Genomic DNA, 24,200 nt, shown 5'->3' on the forward strand with positions numbered 1-24,200 from the left:
TCTCTCCCTGACCGCCTCAATACAACAGGCTGCCCTGGTGGGTCTGACACAGGAGTGTCTGGGCTTCTCTACCTGACCGTCTCAGTACAACAGGCTGCCCTGGTGGGTCTGATACAGGAGTGTCTGGGCTCTCTACCTGACCGTCTCATTACAAAAAGCTGCCCTGGTGGGTCTGACACAGGAGTGTCTGGCTTCTCTACCTGACCGTCTCATTACAACAGGCTGCCCTGGTGGTCTGATACAGGAGTGTCTGGGCTTGTCTACCTGACCGTCTCATTACAACAGGCTGCCTGGTGGTCTGATACAGGAGTGTCTGGCTTCTTCTACCTGACCTCTCATTACAACAGGCTGCCCTGGTGGGTCTGATACAGGAGTGTCTGGGCTTCTCTACCTGACCAAACTCATTACAACAGCTGCCCTGGTGGGTCTGATACAGGAGTGTCTTGGCTTCTCTACCTGACCCTCTCAGTACAACAGGGTGCCCTGGTGGGTCTGACACAGGAGTGTCTGGGCTTCTCTACCCGACCGTCTCATTACAACAGGCTGCCCTGGTGGGTCTGATACAGGAGTGTCTGGGCTTCTCTACCTGACCGTCTCAGTACAACAGGCTGCCCTGGTGGGTCTGATACAGGAGTGTCTGGGCTTCTCTACCTGACCGTCTCATTACAACAGGCTGCCCTGGTGGGTCTGACACAGGAGTGTCTGGGCTTCTCTACCTGACCGCCTCATTACAACAGGCTGCCCTGGTGGGTCTGATACAGGAGTGTCTGGGCTTCTCTACCTGACCGTCTCAGTACAACAACCTGCCCTGGTGGGTCTGATACAGGAGTGTCTGGGCTTCTCTACCTGACCCTCTCATTACAACAGGCTGCCCTGGTGGGTCTGATACAGGAGTGTCTGGGCTTCTCTACCTGACCCTCTCATTACAACAGGCTGCCCTGGTGGGTCTGATACAGGAGTGTGGGGCTTCTCTATCTGACGGTCTCATTACAACAGGCTGCCCTGGTGGGTCTGATACAGGAGTGTCTGGGCTTCTCTCCCTGACCGCCTCATTACAACAGGCTGCCCTGGTGGGTCTGATACAGGAGTGTCTGGGCTTCTCTACCTGACCGTCTCATTACAACAGGCTGCCCTGGTGGGTCTGATACAGGAGTGTCTGGGCTTCTCTACCTGACCGTCTCATTACAAAAGCTGCCCTGGTGGGTCTGACACAGGAGTGTCTGGGCTTCTCTACCTGACCGTCTCATTACAACAGGCTGCCCTGGTGGGTCTGATACAGGAGTGTCTGGGCTTGTCTACCTGACCGTCTCATTACAACAGGCGCCCTGGTGGGTCTGATACAGGAGTGTCTGGGCTTCTCTACCTGACCCCTCTATTACAACAGGCTGCCCTGGTGGGTCTGATACAGGAGTGTCTGGGCTTCCTCTACCTACCAACTCATACAACAGGCTGCCCTGGTGGGTCTGATACAGGAGTGTCTTGGCTTCTCTACCTGACCCTCTCAGTACAACAGGGTGCCCTGGTGGGTCTGACACAGGAGTGTCTGGGGCTTCTCTACCCGACCGTCTCATTTACAACAGGCTGCCCTCGTGGGTCTGATACAGGAGTGTCTGGGCTTCTCTACCTTGACCGTCTCAGTACAACAGGCTGCCCTGGTGGGTCTGATACAGGAGTGTCTGGGCTTCTCTACCTGACCGTCTCATTACAACAGGCTGCCCTGGTGGGTCTGATACAGGAGTGTCTGGGCTTCTCTACCTGACCGTTCTCATTACAAAAAGCTGCCCTGGTGGGTCTGACACAGGAGTGTCTGGGCCTTCTCTACCTGACCGTCTCATTACAACAGGCTGCCCTGGTGGGTCTGATACAGGAGTGTCTGGGCTTGTCTACCTGACCGTCTCATTACAACAGGCTGCCCTGGTGGGTCTGATACAGGAGTGTCTGGGCTTCTCTACCTGACCCTCTCATTACAACAGGCTGCCCTGGTGGGTCTGATACAGAGTGTCTGGGCTTCTCTACCTGACCAACTCATTACAAACAGCTGCCCTGGTGGGGTCTGATACAGGAGTGTCTTGCTTCTCTACCTGACCCTCTCAGTACAACAGGGTGCCCTGGTGGGTCTGAACAGGAGTGTCTGGGCTTCTCTACCGACCGTCTCATTACAACAGGCTGCCCTGGTGGTCTGATACAGGAGTGTCTGGCTTCTCTACCTGACCCGTCTCAGGTACAACAGGCCTCCCTGGTGGGTCTGATACAGAGTGTCTTGGCTTCTCTACCTGACCTCTCAGTACAACAGGGTGCCCTGGTGGTCTGACACAGGGTGTCTGGGCTTCTCTACCCGACCGTCTCATTACAACAGGCTGCCCTGGTGGGTCTGATACAGGAGTGTCTGGCTTCTCTACCTGACCGTCTCAGTTACAACAGCTGCCCTGGTGGGTCTGATACAGGAGTGTCTGGGCTTCTCTACCTGACCGTCTCATTACAACAGGCTGCCCTGGTGGGTCTGACACAGGAGTGTCTGGGCTTCTCTACCTGACCGCCTCATTACAACAGGCTGCCCTGGTGGGTCTGATAAGGAGTGTCTGGGCTTGTCTACCTGACCGTCTCATTACAACAGGCTGCCCTGGTGGGTCTGATACAGGAGTGTCTGGGCTTCTCTACCTGACCCTCTCATTACAACAGGCTGCCCTGGTGGGTCTGATACAGGAGTGTCTTGGCTTCTCTACCTGACCCTCTCAGTACAACAGGGTGCCCTGGTGGGTCTGACACAGGAGTGTCTGGGCTTCTCTACCCGACCGTCTCATTACAACAGGCTGCCCTGGTGGGTCTGATACAGGAGTGTCTGGGCTTCTCTACCTGACCGTCTCAGTACAACAGGCTGCCCTGGTGGGTCTGATACAGGAGTGTCTGGGCTTCTCTACCTGACCGTCTCATTACAACAGGCTGCCCTGGTGGGTCTGATACAGGAGTGTCTGGGCTTCTCTACCTGACCGTCTCATTACAAAAAGCTGCCCTGGTGGGTCTGACACAGGAGTGTCTGGGCTTCTCTACCTGACCGTCTCATTACAAACAGGCTGCCCTGGTGGGTTCTGATACAGGAGTGTCTGGGCTTGTCTACCTGACCGTCTCATTACAACAGGCTGCCCTGGTGGTCTGATACAGGAGTGTCTGGGCTTCTCTACCTGACCCTCTCATTACAACAGGCTGCCCTGGTGGGTCTGATACAGGAGTGTCTGGGCTTCTCTACCTGACCAACTCATTACAACAGGCTGCCCTGGTGGGTCTGATACAGGGTGTCTTGGCTTCTCTACCTGACCCTCTCAGTACAACAGGGTGCCCTGGTGGGTCTGACACAGGAGTGTCTGGGCTTCTCTACCTGACCGTCTCATTACAACAGGCTGCCCTGGTGGGTCTGATACAGGAGTGTCTGGGCTTCTCTACCTGACCGTCTCAGTACAACAGGCTGCCCTGGTGGGTCTGATACAGGAGTGTCTTGGCTTCTCTACCTGACCCTCTCAGTACAACAGGGTGCCCTGGTGGGTCTGACACAGGGGTGTCTGGGCTTCTCTACCCGACCGTCTCATTACAACAGGCTGCCCTGGTGGGTCTGATACAGGAGTGTCTGGGCTTCTCTACCTGACCGTCTCAGTACAACAGGCTGCCCTGGTGGGTCTGATACAGGAGTGTCTGGGCTTCTCTACCTGACCGTCTCCTTACAACAGGCTGCCCTGGTGGGTTGACACAGGAGTGTCTGGGCTTCTCTACCTGACCGCCTCATTACAACAGGCTGCCCTGGTGGGTCTGATACAGGAGTGTCTGGGCTTCTCTACCTGACCGTCTCAGTACAACAGGCTGCCCTGGTGGGTCTGATACAGGAGTGTCTGGGCTTCTCTACCTGACCGTCTCATTACAACAGGCTGCCCTGGTGGGTCTGACACAGGAGTGTCTGGGCCTTCTCTACCTGACCGCCTCATTACAACAGGCTGCCCTGGTGGGTCTGATACAGGAGTGTCTGGGCTTCTCTACCTGACCGTCTCAGTACAACAGGCTGCCCTGGTGGGTCTGATACAGGAGTGTCTGGGCTTCTCTACCTGACCGTCTCATTACAACAGGCTGCCCTGGTGGGTCTGATACAGGAGTGTCTGGCTTCTCTACCTGACCCTCTCATTACAACAGGCTGCCCTGGTGGGTCTGATACAGGAGTGTCTGGGCTTCTCTACCTGACGGTCTCATTACAACAGGCTGCCCTGGTGGGTCTGATACAGGAGTGTCTGGGCTTCTCTACCTGACCGTCTCATTACAACAGGCTGCCCTGGTGGGTCTGACACAGGAGTGTCTGGGCTTCTCTACCTGACCGCCTCATTACAACAGGCTGCCCTGGTGGGTCTGATACAGGAGTGTCTGGGCTTCTCTACCTGACCGTCTCAGTACAACAGGCTGCCCTGGTGGGTCTGATACAGGAGTGTCTGGGCTTCTCTACCTGACCGTCTCATTACAACAGGCTGCCCTGGTGGGTCTGATACAGGAGTGTCTGGGCTTCTCTACCTGACCCTCTCATTACAACAGGCTGCCCTGGTGGGTCTGATACAGGAGTGTCTGGGCTTCTCTACCTGACGGTCTCATTACAACAGGCTGCCCTGGTGGGTCTGATACAGGAGTGTCTGGGCTTCTCTACCTGACCGTCTCATTACAACAGGCTGCCCTGTGGGTCTGATACTGGAGGTCTGGGCTTCTCTCCCTGACCGCCTCATTACAACAGGCTGCCCTGGTGGGTCTGATACAGGAGTGTCTGGGCTTCTCTACCCTGACCGTCTCATTACAACAGGCTGCCATGGTGGGTCTGATACAGGAGTGTCTGGGCTTCTCTACCTGACCGTCTCATTACAAAAAGCTGCCCTGGTGGGTCGGACACAGGAGTGTCTGGGCTTCTCTACCTGACCGTCTCATTAAAACAGGCTGCCCTGGTGGGTCTGATACAGGAGTGTCTGGGCTTGTCTACCTGACCGTCTCATTACAACAGGCTGCCCTGGTGGGTCTGATGCAGGAGTGTCTGGGCTTCTCTACCTGACCGTCTCATTACAACAGGCTGCCCTGGTGGGTCTGATACAGGAGTGTCTGGGCTTGTCTACCTGACCGTCTCATTACAACAGGCTGCCCTGGTGGGTCTGATACAGGAGTGTCTGGGCTTCTCTACCTGACCCTCTCATTACAACAGGCTGCCCTGGTGGGTCTGATACAGGAGTGTCTGGGCTTCTCTACCTGACCAACTCATTACAACAGGCTGCCCTGGTGGGTCTGATACAGGAGTGTCTTGGCTTCTCTACCTGACCCTCTCAGTACAACAGGGTGCCCTGGTGGGTCTGACACAGGAGTGTCTGGGCTTCTCTACCCGACCGTCTCATTACAACAGGCTGCCCTGGTGGGTCTGATACAGGAGTGTCTGGGCTTCTCTACCTGACCGTCTCAGTACAACAGGCTGCCCTGGTGGGTCTGATACAGGAGTGTCTGGGCTTCTCTACCTGACCGTCTCATTACAACAGGCTGCCCTGGTGGGTCTGATACAGGAGTGTCTGCGCTTCTCTACCTGACCGTCTCATTACAAAAAGCTGCCCTGGTGGGTCTGACACAGGAGTGTCTGGGCTTCTCTACCTGACCGTCTCATTACAACAGGCTGCCCTGGTGGGTCTGATACAGGAGTGTCTGGGCTTGTCTACCTGACCGTCTCATTACAACAGGCTGCCCTGGTGGGTCTGATACAGGAGTGTCTGGGCTTCTCTACCTGACCCTCTCATTACAAACAGGCTGCCCTGGTGGGTCTGATACAGGAGTGTCTGGGCTTCTCTACCTGACCAACTCATTACAACAGGCTGCCCTGGTGGGTCTGATACAGGAGTGTCTTGGCTTCTCTACCTGACCCTCTCAGTACAACAGGGTGCCCTGGTGGGTCTGACACAGGAGTGTCTGGGCTTCTCTACCCGACCGTCTCATTACAACAGGCTGCCCTGGTGGGTCTGATACAGGAGTGTCTGGGCTTCTCTACCTGACCGTCTCAGTACAACAGGCTGCCCTGGTGGTTCTGATACAGGAGTGTCTGGGCTTCTCTACCTGACCGTCTCATTACAACAGGCTGCCCTGGTGGGTCTGACACAGGAGTGTCTGGGCTTCTCTACCTGACCGCCTCATTACAACAGGCTGCCCTGGTGGGTCTGATACAGGAGTGTCTGGGCTTCTCTCCCTGACCGCCTCAATACAACAGGCTGCCCTGGTGGGTCTGACACAGGAGTGTCTGGGCTTCTCTACCTGACCGTCTCAGTACAACAGGCTGCCCTGGTGGGTCTGATACAGGAGTGTCTGGGCTTCTCTACCTGACGGTCTCATTACAACAGGCTGCCCTGGTGGGTCTGATACAGGAGTGTCTGGGCTTCTCTACCTGACCGTCTCATTACAACAGGCTGCCCTGGTGGGTCTGATACAGGAGTGTCTGGGCTTCTCTCCCTGACCGCCTCATTACAACAGGCTGCCCTGGTGGGTCTGATACAGGAGTGTCTGGGCTTCTCTACCTGACCGTCTCATTACAACAGGCTGCCCTGGTGGGTCTGATACAGGAGTGTCTGGGCTTCTCTACCTGACCGTCTCATTACAACAGGCTGCCCTGGTGGGTCTGATACAGGAGTGTCTGGGCTTCTCTACCTGACCGTCTCATTACAAAAAGCTGCCCTGGTGGGTCTGACACAGGAGTGTCTGGGCTTCTCTACCTGACCGTCTCATTACAACAGGCTGCCCTGGTGGGTCTGATACAGGAGTGTCTGGGCTTGTCTACCTGACCGTCTCATTACAACAGGCTGCCCTGGTGGGTCTGATACAGGAGTGTCTGGGCTTCTCTACCTGACCCTCTCATTACAACAGGCTGCCCTGGTGGGTCTGATACAGGAGTGTCTGGGCTTCTCTACCTGACCAACTCATTACAACAGGCTGCCCTGGTGGGTCTGATACAGGAGTGTCTTGGCTTCTCTACCTGACCCTCTCAGTACAACAGGGTGCCCTGGTGGGTCTGACACAGGAGTGTCTGGGCTTCTCTACCCGACCGTCTCATTACAACAGGCTGCCCTGGTGGGTCTGATACAGGAGTGTCTGGGCTTCTCTACCTGACCGTCTCAGTACAACAGGCTGCCCTGGTGGGTCTGATACAGGAGTGTCTGGGCTTCTCTACCTGACCGTCTCATTACAACAGGCTGCCCTGGTGGGTCTGATACAGGAGTGTCTGGGCTTCTCTACCTGACCGTCTCATTACAAAAAGCTGCCCTGGTGGGTCTGACACAGGAGTGTCTGGGCTTCTCTACCTGACCGTCTCATTACAACAGGCTGCCCTGGTGGGTCTGATACAGGAGTGTCTGGGCTTGTCTACCTGACCGTCTCATTACAACAGGCTGCCCTGGTGGGTCTGATACAGGAGTGTCTGGGCTTCTCTACCTGACCCTCTCATTACAACAGGCTGCCCTGGTGGGTCTGATACAGGAGTGTCTGGGCTTCTCTACCTGACCAACTCATTACAACAGGCTGCCCTGGTGGGTCTGATACAGGAGTGTCTTGGCTTCTCTACCTGACCCTCTCAGTACAACAGGGTGCCCTGGTGGGTCTGACACAGGAGTGTCTGGGCTTCTCTACCCGACCGTCTCATTACAACAGGCTGCCCTGGTGGGTCTGATACAGGAGTGTCTGGGCTTCTCTACCTGACCGTCTCAGTACAACAGGCTGCCCTGGTGGGTCTGATACAGGAGTGTCTGGGCTTCTCTACCTGACCGTCTCATTACAACAGGCTGCCCTGGTGGGTCTGACACAGGAGTGTCTGGGCTTCTCTACCTGACCGCCTCATTACAACAGGCTGCCCTGGTGGGTCTGATACAGGAGTGTCTGGGCTTCTCTACCTGACCGTCTCAGTACAACAGGCTGCCCTGGTGGGTCTGATACAGGAGTGTCTGGGCTTCTCTACCTGACCGTCTCATTACAACAGGCTGCCCTGGTGGGTCTGATACAGGAGTGTCTGGGCTTCTCTACCTGACCCTCTCATTACAACAGGCTGCCCTGGTGGGTCTGATACAGGAGTGTCTGGGCTTCTCTATCTGACGGTCTCATTACAACAGGCTGCCCTGGTGGGTCTGATACAGGAGTGTCTGGGCTTCTCTCCCTGACCGCCTCATTACAACAGGCTGCCCTGGTGGGTCTGATACAGGAGTGTCTGGGCTTCTCTACCTGACCGTCTCATTACAACAGGCTGCCCTGGTGGGTCTGATACAGGAGTGTCTGGGCTTCTCTACCTGACCGTCTCATTACAAAAAGCTGCCCTGGTGGGTCTGACACAGGAGTGTCTGGGCTTCTCTACCTGACCGTCTCATTACAACAGGCTGCCCTGGTGGGTCTGATACAGGAGTGTCTGGGCTTGTCTACCTGACCGTCTCATTACAACAGGCTGCCCTGGTGGGTCTGATACAGGAGTGTCTGGGCTTCTCTACCTGACCCTCTCATTACAACAGGCTGCCCTGGTGGGTCTGATACAGGAGTGTCTGGGCTTCTCTACCTGACCAACTCATTACAACAGGCTGCCCTGGTGGGTCTGATACAGGAGTGTCTTGGCTTCTCTACCTGACCCTCTCAGTACAACAGGGTGCCCTGGTGGGTCTGACACAGGAGTGTCTGGGCTTCTCTACCCGACCGTCTCATTACAACAGGCTGCCCTGGTGGGTCTGATACAGGAGTGTCTGGGCTTCTCTACCTGACCGTCTCAGTACAACAGGCTGCCCTGGTGGGTCTGATACAGGAGTGTCTGGGCTTCTCTACCTGACCGTCTCATTACAACAGGCTGCCCTGGTGGGTCTGATACAGGAGTGTCTGGGCTTCTCTACCTGACCGTCTCATTACAAAAAGCTGCCCTGGTGGGTCTGACACAGGAGTGTCTGGGCTTCTCTACCTGACCGTCTCATTACAACAGGCTGCCCTGGTGGGTCTGATACAGGAGTGTCTGGGCTTGTCTACCTGACCGTCTCATTACAACAGGCTGCCCTGGTGGGTCTGATACAGGAGTGTCTGGGCTTCTCTACCTGACCCTCTCATTACAACAGGCTGCCCTGGTGGGTCTGATACAGGAGTGTCTGGGCTTCTCTACCTGACCAACTCATTACAACAGGCTGCCCTGGTGGGTCTGATACAGGAGTGTCTTGGCTTCTCTACCTGACCCTCTCAGTACAACAGGGTGCCCTGGTGGGTCTGACACAGGAGTGTCTGGGCTTCTCTACCTGACCGTCTCATTACAACAGGCTGCCCTGGTGGGTCTGATACAGGAGTGTCTGGGCTTCTCTACCTGACCGTCTCAGTACAACAGGCTGCCCTGGTGGGTCTGATACAGGAGTGTCTTGGCTTCTCTACCTGACCCTCTCAGTACAACAGGGTGCCCTGGTGGGTCTGACACAGGGGTGTCTGGGCTTCTCTACCCGACCGTCTCATTACAACAGGCTGCCCTGGTGGGTCTGATACAGGAGTGTCTGGGCTTCTCTACCTGACCGTCTCAGTACAACAGGCTGCCCTGGTGGGTCTGATACAGGAGTGTCTGGGCTTCTCTACCTGACCGTCTCATTACAACAGGCTGCCCTGGTGGGTCTGACACAGGAGTGTCTGGGCTTCTCTACCTGACCGCCTCATTACAACAGGCTGCCCTGGTGGGTCTGATACAGGAGTGTCTGGGCTTGTCTACCTGACCGTCTCATTACAACAGGCTGCCCTGGTGGGTCTGATACAGGAGTGTCTGGGCTTCTCTACCTGACCCTCTCATTACAACAGGCTGCCCTGGTGGGTCTGATACAGGAGTGTCTTGGCTTCTCTACCTGACCCTCTCAGTACAACAGGGTGCCCTGGTGGGTCTGACACAGGAGTGTCTGGGCTTCTCTACCCGACCGTCTCATTACAACAGGCTGCCCTGGTGGGTCTGATACAGGAGTGTCTGGGCTTCTCTACCTGACCGTCTCAGTACAACAGGCTGCCCTGGTGGGTCTGATACAGGAGTGTCTGGGCTTCTCTACCTGACCGTCTCATTACAACAGGCTGCCCTGGTGGGTCTGATACAGGAGTGTCTGCGCTTCTCTACCTGACCGTCTCATTACAAAAAGCTGCCCTGGTGGGTCTGACACAGGAGTGTCTGGGCTTCTCTACCTGACCGTCTCATTACAACAGGCTGCCCTGGTGGGTCTGATACAGGAGTGTCTGGGCTTGTCTACCTGACCGTCTCATTACAACAGGCTGCCCTGGTGGGTCTGATACAGGAGTGTCTGGGCTTCTCTACCTGACCCTCTCATTACAACAGGCTGCCCTGGTGGGTCTGATACAGGAGTGTCTGGGCTTCTCTACCTGACCAACTCATTACAACAGGCTGCCCTGGTGGGTCTGATACAGGAGTGTCTTGGCTTCTCTACCTGACCCTCTCAGTACAACAGGGTGCCCTGGTGGGTCTGACACAGGAGTGTCTGGGCTTCTCTACCCGACCGTCTCATTACAACAGGCTGCCCTGGTGGGTCTGATACAGGAGTGTCTGGGCTTCTCTACCTGACCGTCTCAGTACAACAGGCTGCCCTGGTGGTTCTGATACAGGAGTGTCTGGGCTTCTCTACCTGACCGTCTCATTACAACAGGCTGCCCTGGTGGGTCTGACACAGGAGTGTCTGGGCTTCTCTACCTGACCGCCTCATTACAACAGGCTGCCCTGGTGGGTCTGATACAGGAGTGTCTGGGCTTCTCTCCCTGACCGCCTCAATACAACAGGCTGCCCTGGTGGGTCTGACACAGGAGTGTCTGGGCTTCTCTACCTGACCGTCTCAGTACAACAGGCTGCCCTGGTGGGTCTGATACAGGAGTGTCTGGGCTTCTCTACCTGACGGTCTCATTACAACAGGCTGCCCTGGTGGGTCTGATACAGGAGTGTCTGGGCTTCTCTACCTGACCGTCTCATTACAACAGGCTGCCCTGGTGGGTCTGATACAGGAGTGTCTGGGCTTCTCTCCCTGACCGCCTCATTACAACAGGCTGCCCTGGTGGGTCTGATACAGGAGTGTCTGGGCTTCTCTACCTGACCGTCTCATTACAACAGGCTGCCCTGGTGGGTCTGATACAGGAGTGTCTGGGCTTCTCTACCTGACCGTCTCATTACAACAGGCTGCCCTGGTGGGTCTGATACAGGAGTGTCTGGGCTTCTCTACCTGACCGTCTCACTACAACAGGCAGTAGTTTGACTGTTCTGACACCGTTCTCCTGTAACCCATTAGACTGTGGGTACAGTCGGCTTGAGGGGACATGCTTGAACCCCTACAGCTGATCAAAATCACTGAAAGCTGAACAGCTGAACTGTGAGGTGTTGTCTGTTCGGACTACCTCTGAGACCTCATGACGAGCAAAGAATGACTCAATGTGAGTTATCAGCTGTTATCAGCTGAACTGTGAGGTGTTGTCTGTACGGACTACCTCTGAGACCTCATGACGAGCAAAGAATGACTCAATGTGAGTTATCAGCTGAACTGTGAGGGGTTGTTTGTACGGACTACCTCTGAGACCTCATGATGAGCAAAGAATGACTCAATGTGAGTTATCAGCTGTTATCAGCTGAACTGTGAGGTGTTGTCTGTACGGACTACCTCTGAGACCTCATGACGAGCAAAGAATGACTCAATATGAACTACTAACTCTCCTCTATATGACAGTTAGTGTGTAGAAACAGAGTATAGAAACTACTTCCTCTCCTCTATATGTCAGTTAGTGCGTAGAAACAGAGTATAGAAACTACTTCCTCTCCTCTATATGACAGTTAGTGTGTAGAAACAGAGTATAGAAACTACTTCCTCTCCTCTATATGACAGTTAGTGTGTAGAAACAGAGTATGGAAAAGCTTGTCTGTTCAGATTGCTGACTTTGACGAAGGCTCACACTCTTCTCTGTTACTTCCTGCCCGTTTCTATAGAGATGACTTCCTTCAGATAGACCTGAAACGGGACGTGTCACACCCTGCGGTCGTAACCCAATGTCTAATCTAAATATAATTTTTTCCACCATTGCGGCCCATCAGGAAGTCCATGATCCAGTTGCAGAGGGAGGTGTTTAGTCCCAGGGTCCTTAGCTTAGTGAGGAGCTTTGTGAGCACTATGGTGTTGAACGCTGAGCTGTAGTCAATGAACAGCATTCTCATGTAACTGATCCTGTTGTCCAGGTGGGAAAGGGCAGTGTAGAGTGCCATTGGGATTGCGTCATCTGTGGATCTGTTGGGGCGGTATGTGAATTGGAGTGGGTCTAGGGTTTCCAGGATGATGCTGTTGATGTCTGATTTGATTTCAATAGGGGCACCTACAGTGGGGAGAACAAGTATTTGATACACAGCCGATTTTGCAGGTTTTCCTACTTACAAAGCATGTAGAGGTCTGTAATTTCTATCATAGGTACACTTCAACTGTGAGAGACGGAATCTAAAACAAAAATCCAGAAAATCACATTGTATGATTTTTAAGTAATTCATTTGCATTTTATTGCATGACATAAGTATTTGATCACCTAGCAACCAGTAAGAATTCCAGCTCTCACAGACCTCTTAGTTTTTCTTGAAGAATCCCTCCTGTTCTCCACTCATCACCTGTATTAACTCAAATTAAATCAAGTAAATCACATTGTATGATTTGTAAGTAATTCATTTGCATTCTCCAATCACAGCCATTAAACTCTGGAAGTGGTTTAACCTTTATTTAACTAGACAAGTCAGTTAAGAACAAAATCTTATTTACAATGACGGCCTACACCGGACAACACTGGGACCATCGTGCTCCACCCTATGGGACTCCCAATCACGGCCGGTTGTGATACAGCCTGGATTCAAACCAGGGACTGTAGTGACACCTCTTGTACTGAGATGCAGTGCCTTTGACCACTGTGATACAGCCTGGATTCAAACCAGGGACTGTAGTGACACCTCTTGTACTGAGATGCAGTGCCTTAGACCGCTGTGATACAGCCTGGATTCAAACCAGGGACTGTAGTGACACTGATATGCAGTGCCTTAGACCCCTGTGATACAGCCTGGATTCAAACCAGGGACTGTAGTGACACTGAGATGCAGTGTCTTAGGCTCCTGCGCCACTCAGCAGCAGGGATCTAAGGCTGAGCCGTTGAGGCATTGGAAAACCTCCCTGGTCTTTGTGGTTGAATCTGTGTTTGAATTCCACTGAGGGACCTTCCGGATACACTATATATACAGCAGTATGTGGACACCCCTTACGGATACACTATATATACAGCAGTATGTGGACACCCCTTACGGATACACTATATATACAGCAGTATGTGGACACCCCTTACAGATACACTATATATACAGCAGTATGTGGACACCCCTTACAGATACACTATATATACAGCAGTATGTGGACACCCCTTACAGATACACTATATATACAGCAGTATGTGGACACCCCTTACAGATACACTATATATACAGCAGTATGTGGACACCCCTTACAGATACACTATATATACAGCAGTATGTGGACACCCCTTACAGATACACTATATATACAGCAGTATGTGGACACCCCTTACAGATACACTATATATACAGCAGTAGGTGGACACCCCTTACAGATACACTATATATACAGCAGTATGTGGACACCCCTTACAGATACACTATATATACAGCAGTATGTGGACACCCCTTACAGATACACTATATATACAGCAGTATGTGGACACCCCTTACAGATACACTATATATACAGCAGTATGTGGACACCCCTTACAGATACACTATATATACAGCAGTAGGTGGACACCCCTTACAGATACACTATATATACAGCAGTAGGTGGACACCCCTTACAGATACACTATATATACAGCAGTATGTGGACACCCCTTACAGATACACTATATATACAGCAGTAGGTGGACACCCCTTACGGATACACTATATATACAGCAGTATGTGGACACCCCTTACGGATACACTATATATACAGCAGTATGTGGACACCCCTTACAGATACACTATATATACAGCAGTATGTGGACACCCCTTACAGATACACTATATATACAGCAGTAGGTGGACACCCCTTACAGATACACTATATATACAGCAGTATGTGGACACCCCTTACAGATACACTATATATACAGCAGTATGTGGACACCCCTTACAGATACACTATATATACAGCAGTAGGTGGACACCCCTTACAGATACACTATATATACAGCAGTATGTGGACACCCCTTACGGATACACTATATATACAGCAGTATGTGGACACCCCTTACAGATACACTATATATACAGCAGTATGTGGACACCCCTTACAGATACACTATATATACAGCAGTATGTGGACACCCCTTAAGGATGAGAGCGAGGTGCAGGAAACATAGGACATCCTTTGGTTTACTTGTCCTGATGTGATACCATGGACATATAACCAGGTTGCCTGAATGATGAAAGGCAAAGAGAGACACACAACAACCACTTAAACCCTCTATGAGACCCCTCTTTCCAAGTCTCCACAATCTCTTCTTCCAGCCATAACGGGTAACTGGGGGGTTTTACACCCTGAGCATGATGGGATGTTAAATGTTTAATTAACTCAGGAACCACACCTATGTGGAAGCACCTGTTTTCAATATAAACTCAGCGAAAAAAGAAATGTCCTCTCACTGTCAACTGCGTTTATTTTCAGCAAACTTAACATAAGTTTAAATATGTAAATATTTGTATGAACAGAACAAGATTCAACAACTGAGACATAAACTGAACAAGTTCGACAGACATGTGACAAACAGAAATGAAATAATGTGTCCCTGAACAAACGGGGGGTCAAAATCAAAAGTAACAGTCAGTATCTGGTGTGGCCACCAGCTGCATTAAGTACTGCAGTGCATCTCCTCCTCATGCACTGCACCAGATTTTCCAGTTGTTGCTGTGAGATGTTACCCCACTCTTCCACCAAGGTACCTGCAAGTTCCCAGACATTTCTGAGGGGAATGGCCCTAGCCCTCACCCTACGATCCAACAGGTCCCAGACGTGCTCAATGTTAGTGTCTCAACGACCGTTCCACAGGTGCATGTTCATTCATTGTTTATGGTTCATTGAACAAGCATGGGAAACAGTGTTTAACCCCAATACAATGAAGATCTGTGAAGTTATTTGGATTTTTACAAATGATCTTTGAAAGACAGGGTCCTGTAAAAGGGAAGTTTATTTTTTTGCTGAGTTTACTTTGAATCATTTACTCAGGTGTTTCCTTTCATTTAGTCAGGTTCCTGTCTGCATTTGTAATCTGTTACCTTTGTCTTGTTCAAGTCATGTGTTTAATTGAAAATGTTCCATTCCCTTTGTTATAAACAGGGACAATCGTGACTTTGACTCCACACAACATCCACAGATGTTTCAAATATGTCTGACAACACTGACAACACATATCTTGTGTTTCAGATGTTTTATAAACCTCTGTTTCTGGTGATAAATTGTTACGTTTTATAAACAGTTCATACTTTATTAAAATATTTAATTTTGAGCTTGAACTTGATTGTGTATTTATTCTTCACCTTAAACTGATGAATAATTAGCCTGGTACCTTAAACTGATGAATAATTAGCCTGGTACCTTAAACTGATGAATAGTTAGTCTGATACCTTAAACTGATGAATAGTTAGTCTGGTCCCTTAAACTGATGAATAGTTAGCCTGGTATCTTAAACTGATGAATAGTTAGCCTGGTCCCTTAAACTGATGAATAGTTAGCCTGGTATCTTAAACTGATGAATAGTTAGCCTGGTCTCTTAAACTGATGAATAGTTAGCCTGGTCCCTTAAACTGATGAATAGTTAGCCTGGTCTCTTAAACTGATGAATAGTTAGCCTGGTCTCTTAAACTGATGAATAGTTAGCCTGGTCCCTTAATAAACTGATGAATAGTTAGCCTGGTACCTTAAACTGATGAATAGTTAGCCTGGTCCCTTAATAAACTGATGAATAGTTAGCCTGGTCCCTTAATAAACTGATGAATAGTTAGCCTGGTCCCTTAAACTGATGAATAGTTAGCCTGGTCCCTTAATAAACTGATGAATAGTTAGCCTGGTCCCTTAAACTGATGAATAGTTAGTCTGGTCCCTTAAACTGATGAATAGTTAGCCTGGTATCTTAAACTGATGAATAGTTAGCCTGGTCTCTTAAACTGATGAATAGTTAGCCTGGTCCCTTAAACTGATGAATAGTTAGCCTGGTATCTTAAACTGATGAATAGTTAGCCTGGTCTCTTAAACTGATGAATAGTTAGCCTGGTCTCTTAAACTGATGAATAGTTAGCCTGGTACCTTAAACTGATGAATAGTTAGCCTGGTCTCTTAAACTGATGAATAGTTAGCCTGGTACCTTAAACTGATGAATAGTTAGCCTGGTCTCTTAAACTGATGAATAGTTAGCCTGGTCTCTTAAACTGATGAATAATTAGCCTGGTCTCTTAAACTGATGAATAATTAGCCTGGTACCTTAAACTGATGAATAGTTAGCCTGGTCCCTTAAACTGATGAATAGTTAGCCTGGTCCCTTAATAAACTGATGAATAGTTAGCCTGGTCCCTTAAACTGATGAATAATTAGCCTGGTATCTTAAACTGATGAATAGTTAGCCTGGTCCCTTAAACTGATGAATAGTTAGCCTGGTCCCTTAATAAACTGATGAATAGTTAGCCTGGTACCTTAAACTGATGAATAGTTAGCCTGGTCCCTTAATAAACTGATGAATAGTTAGCCTGGTACCTTAAAACCTCTTAAAGATCGGGACTTTTTTTTCAACGTTTTGTCAAAAATCGCGCAAAATTTCAACGTCCTGCTAATCATGCCAGGAATATAGTACATGCATATGATTAGTATGTGTGGATAGAAAACACTCTGAAGTTTCTCAAACTAGTTCAATCATGTCTGTGACTATAACAGAACGTGTGGAGCAGGCAAAAGCCCAAGGAAAACTGTTCACAAAAAAATAGATATATATCCTTCCGCCAGTTGCCTGTATTGTCTATGGCAAGGGAAAATAGATGATAGCTTCTCATGCTTTCACCGAAAAGCATTTTTAAAATCTGACATGTTGGCTAGATTCACAACGAGTGTAGCTTTAATTGAGTACCCTGCATGTGTGTTTTAATGGAAGTTTGAGTTTTAGCGAGTACTATTAGCATTTGGCGTTGCGCATTTCCATTTCCTGTTGGCTATGTGACACGCAGACGTCTCGCCCTAAGAGGGTAATTACTGATGAATAGTTGGCCTGGTACCTTAATAAACCACAGGTTATAAACTGAAAATGACGTCAGCGTTTTCTAAATGTTCTATCTCTTCTTGACACTGGTAGAGAGGCCCCATAGTTCTCGAGCCTTCCCTCCTCTCCTAAAGCCAAGGTCTCGAGCCTTCCCTCCTCTCCTAAAGCCAAGGTCTCGAGCCTTCCCTCCTCTCCTAAAGCCAAGGTCTCGAGCCTTCCCTCCTCTCCTACAGCCAAGGTCTCGAGCCTTCCCTCCTCTCCTAAAGCCAAGGTCTCGAGCCTTCCCTCCTCTCCTAAAGCCAAGGTCTCGAGCCTTCCCTCCTCTCCTACAGCCAAGGTCTCGAGCCTTCCCTCCTCTCCTAAAGCCAAGGTCTCGAGCCTTCCCTCCTCTCCTAAAGCCAAGGTCTCGAGCCTTCCCTCCTCTCCTAAAGCCAAGGTCTCGAGCCTTCCCTCCTCTCCTAAAGCCAAGGTCTCGAGCCTTCCCTCCTCTCCTAAAGCCAAGGTCTCGAGCCTTCCCTCCTCTCCTAAAGCCAAGGTCTCGAGCTTTCCCTCCTCTCCTGTAGCCAAGGTCAGTCAGTGTAGATAAGCATTCTAGACAGTCTGGAGATAGTCCGTCCCTGCCATCTGGAGATTGTTCTAAACTCCTGACTATATTATATACAATTGGGAATGGGAGCAAGAGAGAAAATTCATATGTACAGTACATAATAGCATTTGGACTAGTCAGTCCTGATTGAAATGTATACATAATTAGTCATCATTGATAAACGGTAGTGTAGTAAACAGAGTGTACAGAGTGTACAGTAGTGTAGTAGACAGGGAGTACAGAGTGTACGGTAGTGTAGTAGACAGGGAGTACGGTAGTGTAGTAAACAGTGAGTCAACGGTAGTGTAGTAAACAGAGTGAGTCAACGGTAGTGTAGTAAACAGAGTGAGTACGGTAGTGTAGTAAACAGAGTGAGTACAGTAGTGTAGTAAACAGAGTGAGTACAGTAGTGTAGTAAACAGGGTGAGTACAGTAGTGTAGTAAACAGAGTGAGTACAGTAGTGTAGTAAACAGAGTGAGTACAGTAGTGTAGTAAACAGGGTGAGTACAGTAGTGTAGTAAACAGGGTGAGTACAGTAGTGTAGTAAACAGGGTGAGTACAGTAGTGTAGTAAACAGAGTGAGTACAGTAGTGTAGTAAACAGAGTGAGTACGGTAGTGTAGTAAACAATCAAAGATGACAAGACTCCATTTATCCACATGTCTGTAGACAGTGACATCATGAACATTAACTTGTAGTCTGACATCAATCTTGTAGTTGTCGTTTTGTAAAAGTATAAAACACTAAAATGACAGACAGCATGACATCAGCAGCCTGGTGGTCCAAATTAGCATAACTGGTGTATATTTCCACTCTATGAGGTTGGAATAATACTGAGGAATTGTGAAAATGTTGATACCCTCTTAAGGACATTTCCAAATCTAACTGCTCAGGACCTGAAGTAGGGATACACATTTCCTTGACACCATTTAAAATGACGTTTTGAGGTTTGTGGAAATGTGAAATGAATGTAGGAGAATATAACACAGTAGATCTGGTAAAAGATAAATACAAACAAAATTATGTTTTTTCTTCCCATCTTTGAAATACAAGAGTTGGGCCATAATGTAATATTTCAGGTTTGAGACAACTTAGACTTTGGCCATTAAATGGCAGCAGTGTATTTGCAAAGTTTAAGACTGATCCGATGAACCATTGTTCTGCTTGTGTTTATCATCATGAACCTCCTCTGTTGTCTGTCTAGAAACGGTGCTGTTACAGATACTGCTTGTGTTTATCATCATGAACCTCCTCTGTTGTCTGTCTAGAAACGGTGCTGTTACAGATACTGCTTGTGTTTATCATCATGAACCTCCTCTGTTGTCTGTCTAGAAACGGTGCTGTTATAGATACTGCTTGTGTTTATCATCATGAACCTCCTCTGTTGTCTGTCTAGAAACGGTGCTGTTACAGATACTGCTTGTGTTTATCATCATGTGATGGAAGATAAGAACCTTTTCTTGATGTTTAATGTGAAAACAAGGTTAATTTCATTCTAATTCTGAAGATGAATCAAAACATTTAGGCGTTAAAGTCAATACATCGAAGCAAGGTGTTAGGTTGTAAACAGATGACCTCAAACGAATGCAGAGAAAAGCTCAAACAGAGTTCATTCACCCCACTGAATGCTGCATTTATATGCCATAGCTTGCACATAACCAAACAATAATTGATACGTCAAGACAAAGGTAGGGGTGTGACTTCTCAGAAATGTCCTTCTGTTTCCCAGAACTGCCTGTTGGTCTGTTGTTGAGCGGCTGGTATCACCCCTCACCCATTATCCCCCATGTTGCTCCACCTCCTTGTGGGAGGAGCCAGGCGAGGCCAGAGATCAGGTAAGTACAGATTCTTCTCTAGTGATGTCAACGTGAGATTACCTCTGTTACACTGAACACATATCCTACATCTAGAGGAAGTTGATTTACAAACAGCTGAATATTCTGTAGGTGTTCTGATTGGGGTGATTGTGTGTTCCAGCTTCCAGATCTAGAGGAAGTTGATTTACAAACAGCAGATTGTTCTGTAGGTGTTCTGATTGGGGTGATGTTTGTTCCAGCTTCCAGATCTAGAGGAAGTTGATTTACAAACAGCAGATTGTTCTGTAGGTGTTCTGATTGGGGTGATGTGTGTTCCAGCTTCCAGATCTAGAGGAAGTTGATTTACAAACAGCAGATTGTTCTGTAGGTGTTCTGATTGGGGTGATGTTTGTTCCAGCTTCCAGATCTAGAGGAAGTTGATTTACAAACAGCAGATTGTTCTGTAGGTGTTCTGATTGGGGTGATGTTTGTTCCAGCTTCCAGATCTAGAGGAAGTTGATTTACAAACAGCAGATTGTTCTGTAGGTGTTCTGATTGGGGTGATGTTTGTTCCAGCTTCCACTGCCAACAAGGAACACAACTTCTTAACCCATTACATTGGTGTCAACCATACTTTTATTCAGTCTAATCCAGAGAACCCAGTTGTAAATCTTTTTTTTATCATAACAAACTGTGTTTAAAGTTTCCAGACATATATTTTAGAGTTTAACAGTTGGTAATAAATCAGTATTTCTGATGTTTTTCTTGTTTTGTTTGTTCATCCTGTTTTGACCTCCAGACTCCTCCATCTCATCCCACCAACTCTGTCAGTCCACCAGGCCACTGCAGTAACAGCCACATCTTCACGTCACGTAGCTTCAGTACCATCTCATCCCACCAACCCTGTCAGTCCACCAGGCCACTGCAGTAACAGCCACATCTTCACGTCACGTAGCTTCAGTACCATCTCATCCCACCAACCCTGTCAGTCCACCAGGCCACTGCAGTAACAGCCACATCTTCACGTCACGTAGCTTCAGTACCATCTCATCCCACCAACCCTGTCAGTCCACCAGGCCACTGCAGTAACAGCCACATCTTCACGTCACGTAGCTTCAGTACCATCTCATCCCACCAACCCTGTCAGTCCACCAGGCCACTGCAGTAACAGCCACATCTTCACGTCACGTAGCTTCAGTACCATCTCATCCCACCAACCCTGTCAGTCCACCAGGCCACTGCAGTAACAGCCACATCTTCACGTTACGTAGCTTCAGTACCATCTCATCCCACCAACTCTGTCAGTCCACCAGGCCACTGCAGTAACAGCCACATCTTCACGTTACGTAGCTTCAGTACCATCTCATCCCACCAACCCTGTCAGTCCACCAGGCCACTGCCGTAACAGCCATATCTTCACATCTCAAAGCTTCAGTACCATCTCAATGTGTTGTAAGTCCTGTACAGCACTTGGTATTCATCACTATTCAGACAATGTTACAGCTGATAACATGTAATGACATTTCCAACCTAACCAACCCCCTCTGATTCTTCTCATTCAGGAAGTACCATCCAGGATCCTGTGGCAACGTCAATATGAAACAGCATTGACCCGTGATCACCACCAACCAGGGCTCCACAGCGCTAGCCTTGGACACCCAGTGAAACAGCACTGACCCGTGATCACCACCAACCAGGGTTCCACAGCGGTTGTCTTGGACACCCAAGTGAAACTGCACTGACCCGTGATCACCACCAACCAGAGCTCCACAGCGGTTGTCTTGGACACCCAGTGAAACTGCACTGACCCGTGATCACCACCAACCAGGGCTCCACAGCGGTTGCCTTGGACACCCAGGCTTCACTCGTCAAAAGGACATTTGGAAGGATCCCATTGAGCAAAGTAAACAACGATATGTTTTTTCATGTCTTTTGCTCGTAGGGATGACTTCCCAAGAGAGCACACCAGGCAGCATGGAGCACATTGATGTGATTGGCTGTTCAGCAGGAAGTTTAATCTGGCCACACAGAAGGGATGATGAATCTGACAGAGAATGGTTTTTTAAAATAAATATTTAAAAAAGATGAAAAGTACAGAATGACTCGATTGATCAATTAATAACACTACTGTTTTTTTACATACATGGGATAATGTGATTAGTCAAAAGGTACAGAGTTCCTCTGTCCAGTGTCTGTTCTTTTGCCCATCTTAATCTTTTATTGGCCAGTCTGAGATATGGCTATTTCGGTGTAACTCTGCCTAGACGGCCAATTTGACATTTTGAAGTGACCCCAAACGTTTGAACGGTAGTGTACACTACCAGTCAAAAGGTTGGGACACACCTACTCATTCAATAAAAATAAAAATAAACTATTTTCTACATTGTAGAATAATAGTGGAGACATCAAAACTATGAAATAACACATATGGAATCATGTCGTAACCAAACAAGTGTTAATCAAATCAAAATATATTATAGATTCTTCAAGGTAGCCACCCTTTTGCCTTGATCTATTAGATGCTATAGACTATGTTCAGTTTAGTATAGGAGCTTAGTATAGGAGTTTAGTATAGGAGTTTAGTATAGGAGTTTAGTATAGGAGTTTAGCATAGGAGTTTAGCATAGGAGTTTAGCATAGGAGTTTAGTATAGGAGTTTAGCATAGGAGTTTAGCATAGGAGTTTAGCATAGGAGTTTAGCATAGGAGTTTAGCATAGGAGTTTCGAGATGGTAACGAGCTCTCTGCTTAAAGGAACAAATAAGGCATATTGCTGTTCACATATGGAGGAGTGAAACTATAGCTTAACCACTTCCCCTCCTCAGGGTTGGTTCCTCCCTTCCGCGTTCTCTCCCCGCAGCTGGTCGAGGTATGTGGTTAAACTGTGGTCAAGTACATCGAATAGAGATAAACTTGAGGAACAGAATAGACCTGTGTGGTTTCCAATCATCTTTGCTTCTGAGTAACTTGGTCACACGGCATAAGACAAAGAGCCTCTGAGAGTGACCACAGTTCTTCAGACCATCCTGTCCTTTTCGTATCTTCCCAGTGCACATCTGTGTGGAGATATGAAGAGAACAGAGGCTAGCTTGGTAGAGAAAGGAATAACAGAACTGTCGTTATCACTTGTTTGTGCGCTATGACCTCACAGACCCGATACACATAACCACAAGAAGGAAACAAGGTAGAATATGATGCTCCCATCTGACAGGGAGGGGCGGAGCCAACCATGAATAAACTGTTCTGTGTTTTCTGTATTATTGGGCTCTCATTGATCACCTACGGGAGGTCGTTGACCAGCTCCATTATTGATCACCTACGGGAGGTCGTTGACCAGCTCCATTATTGATCACCTACGGAAGGTCGTTGACCAGCTCCATTATTGATCACCTACGGGAGGTCGTTGACCAGCTCCATTATTGATCACCTACGGGAGGTCGTTGACCAGCTCCGTTATTGATCACCTACGGGAGGTCGTTGATCAGCTCCATTATTGATCACCTACGGGAGGTCGTTGACCAGCTCCATTATTGATCACCTAAGGGAGGTCGTTGACCAGCTCCATTATTGATCACCTACGGGAGGTCGTTGACCAGCTCCATTATTGATCACCTACGGGAGGTCGTTGACCAGCTCCATTATTGATCACCTACGGGAGGTCGTTGACCAGCTCCATTATTGATCACCTACGGGAGGTCGTTGACCAGCTCCATTATTGATCACCTACGGGAGGTCGTTGACCAGCTCCATTATTGATCACCTACGGGAGGTCGTTGACCAGCTCCATTATTGATCACCTACGGGAGGTCGTTGACCAGCTCCATTATTGATCACCTACGGGAGGTCGTTGACCAGCTCCATTATTGATCACCAACGGGAGGTCGTTGACCAGCTCCATTATTGATCACCTACGGGAGGTCCTTGACCAGCTCCATTATTGATCACCTACGGGAGGTCGTTGACCAGCTCCATTATTGATCACCTACGGGAGGTCGTTGACCAGCTCCATTATTGATCACCTACGGGAGGTCGTTGACCAGCTCCATTATTGATCACCTACGGGAGGTCGTTGACCAGCTCCATTATTGATCACCTACGGGAGGTCGTTGACCAGCTCCATTATTGATCAGCTACGGGAGGTCGTTGACCAGCTCCATTATTGCAATAATTAATCAATATTAAAGGTTGATTGTTTGAAGAAATTGAAAGTCTCTTCTCCCTTACTTGATTAGAATTTCCTCGACCAGTATGTCCAAACGTTTGACTGTATAAATGATTGTTTGGTTATTTACAAGCGATGCAGATGCAGCATCCAGTGGGCTGAATAAACCTGGTTTGAACTTTTCTCTGATGACAAAACACAAGCAGTGTCTTTAACAGCACCGTTTCTAGACAGACAACAGAGGATGTTCATTATGTTTTGATCAACAGACTATTAGAATTAGAATTCAGGTTAACATAAATGTTTCCTCTTCAGTTATATTACAGTGCATGTAA

General features: G+C 48.8%; 1 long non-coding RNA gene across 1 annotated transcript; it reads left to right on the plus strand.

Annotated features, from left to right (window-relative positions):
* The first annotated feature begins 20,472 nt into the window (after positions 1–20,472).
* Positions 20,473–21,789, plus strand: LOC116368271 (uncharacterized). The gene is made up of 2 exons (XR_004208499.1): positions 20,473–21,156; positions 21,267–21,789. It is a non-coding gene; the product is annotated as an uncharacterized LOC116368271 (long non-coding RNA).
* Positions 21,790–24,200: the final 2,411 nt, after the last annotated feature.

The sequence above is a fragment of the Oncorhynchus kisutch genome, unplaced genomic scaffold, assembly GCF_002021735.2.
Source record: "Oncorhynchus kisutch isolate 150728-3 unplaced genomic scaffold, Okis_V2 scaffold1903, whole genome shotgun sequence".
In the NCBI taxonomy this organism is placed as follows: domain Eukaryota; kingdom Metazoa; phylum Chordata; class Actinopteri; order Salmoniformes; family Salmonidae; genus Oncorhynchus; species Oncorhynchus kisutch.